Source organism: Mus caroli, chromosome 4, assembly GCF_900094665.2.
Source record: "Mus caroli chromosome 4, CAROLI_EIJ_v1.1, whole genome shotgun sequence".
Classification (NCBI taxonomy): domain Eukaryota; kingdom Metazoa; phylum Chordata; class Mammalia; order Rodentia; family Muridae; genus Mus; species Mus caroli.
Window position 1 is genome coordinate 128,614,398 of NC_034573.1, and position 2,767 is coordinate 128,617,164.

The following is a 2,767-nucleotide window of genomic DNA, read 5'->3' on the forward strand; positions in this document are numbered from 1 at the left end:
GTAGTTGTTTAGCTAGGGGTTTTTGTTGGACTCCTAACAGTGGGAGTGGGGGTGTCTGTAACTCTTTTGCCTGCTCATGGGACTTTTTTTCTTCCTAATGGGTTGCCTTGTTCAGCCATAATAAGAGGCCTTGTGCCTAATCTTACTGCATCTTGTTATGTTGTGTTGGGTTGACGTCACTGGGAGGTCTGCTCTTTTCTGAAGGAAACCAGAGGAGCGGTGGCTCTGGAAGGAAAGGGGGGACTTAGAAGAGAAGGGGGAGAGGAGGCTGTAGTCAGGGTGTACTGCTAAGAGAAGAATAAAGAAAAAGAAAGGACAGAAAGATAAAGAAGCTATCATAAGGCATGAGAATGAGAACATCCAAGTGAAGAATGTTGGGGGAACCATGAGATGGGCCTCCTCACTCAGGCCCGGGAGGAGGAAGAGGGAGACTAAACATAGTGTGACATTTATTTGATCTGAAGCAAGTTTTGAAATGTGAATAACATTTGACTGGGCACTGTGGAAGGAGGTCCCCAAAATATGGAGCTGTCAGAGGGGTTCCATCATGAAATATCCAAATATGAATGCCTTTCTATCCATGCTCTCTGGGGGATAGATGCGTGTTCACTAACGTGTGTGTTCAGACACACACACACAAGCACACACTCACACCACAACACAGTCAAGTTTTAAACAAAAGCCAAGGGCAGGAAAATCATCTGCCCTGCCCCCATGGATCCAGACTTAAACATTTATCCAAGGAATTTTGCTTCTCCAACACCGACCTCCATATTTTTACCCCACAGGTGTGTGATTCTAGTCACAGGAAAGCCTTCAGCTCCAGAAATAGGGAGGGATTTCTCTGAAGCTCCATGTCCAGTTCTGCAAATTTCACCATCCTTGCCTCTTCGTGGGAGATCAGTATGCCTTAGGGAAGGAGCAGCCTTCTGAACAGCTCCAGGAATGAGAAGGCAAGGGTGGGGCAGTAACAGAGGAAGACGTTATCAGGCCTACCTTGCCAGTTCTCAGCCCAAGCCGGTGAATCATCTCCAGAGAGCAGAATCCAACACCTGCCCCCCAACCCTGGAAGCCTCCTGTAGCAGGGGGATTTCCCAGAGGAGGACACTTCGAAGCAAGATGCAAAGAAGACCAGGGAACCAGCGGGGGGAGAAAAGCGCATCCTAGGTTTGTTGGGCACAGATAATAACTCAAGGTACCATGGGTGCATCCATGACCCGTTTCACGCCTTTTCTTGTCTTTCATGTAACCAATCCTGATCCACTAAAGACTATTGATAACCCACTCGCAGATTAGAAACCAAGGACAGTAGGCAGTTTATTTATTTATTTATTTATCTATCTATCTATTTATTTATTTATTTATTTATTTATTTATTTATTTATAAGAATCTGCACATACGCTCGTGTGCCAGAAGAAGGCATCAGATCACATTATCGATGGTTGTGAGGCAGTCACCATGTAATTGCTGGGACTTGAACTCAGGACTGCTGGAAGAGCAGCCAGTGCTCTTAACCCCTGAGCCATCTCTCCAGCCCTCAGCAGGCACTTTGAAGTCCAAGATCCTCCATTGTCTTCCTTGCCCGCCTTGAGATGTACCGCTAAAATTCTCAAGATGGCTCAGTGGTTAAAGGTGTCTGCTGCCAAGCTCATGACCCAAGTTTGACTCCTGGAACCCATTGGGAGGAAAGAGAAAACTGACTTCTGAAAGCTGTCCTCTGACCCCCCTCACAAGGTCACAAGGGACATGGCAAGTGTGGGCATGTACACACACACACACACACACACACACACACACACACACACCTGTATACAAACTTATGTATTGCTTCGATATGCACTGTTTTTTGTTTTTCAAGACAGGGTCTCTCTGTGTAGCCTTGACTGTCCTGGAAATTACTCTGCAGACTAGACTGGCCTCAAACTCATGGAGATCACCCTGCCTCTGCCTCCAAGCACTGGGAATAAGGGCATGCACCACCACCATTTGGCCAAAATGCACTTCTAAACATTCTGAAGGCCTCCACAAGAAGTGCCACCGTTGTCTCTGACACCCATACACAAGATCTCCCCAGATTTTGGGGGAACCCACACATACATGAGCACAAACAAGCACATCTGCACATGCATGCACACCCCACACGTGGACATGTGAACATAAAGAAGAATAGAAAAAGTCGTGGCCATGAGGCTGAACCCCAGGTCAAAGGATGCTAGGAAGAGCAGGGGAAACAGCACGGTAGATGCAGACTGACTGACGTGCAGGTTGACATGACAACCAGGACACACTTGGGAACACCCATCCCACCACCTAGACAGCCAAGAGTACTGCACGTGTCCATGGGTCACTTCACTGTTCTCTTCCCAACGGTGCATGAAGTTCAGCTGCTGTTGAGGGGCAGATGGTCATCGTGGCAGATGAAGTCAGCCTCAGTGGCCTGGCTACTGGAGCATCCCTGCCCAAATAGACCTTCTTTTCTGACAGGGCACACCAACTGCAACTGCGGTTAGACTGAGGTTAGAGCTGTCCCTTTCCACATCAAAAGAAGCAAAACCCTCTCCTGAGGTAAAGGCTTCTAGGAAGGATGTTCAATAGCTACAGTTTTGTTTCTTCCCCATATATACATTTTACCCCACCCCAGATTTGGGGGGAATTTAGGGGACAACCCCTGCTGTTTGCTTGCTAATACTAATACCTTAACTTATAAGAAGCCTTTGGGATACAGTATCTAAGTCTATCTGTTGAGCACTTAAAACTGAAGAGGCA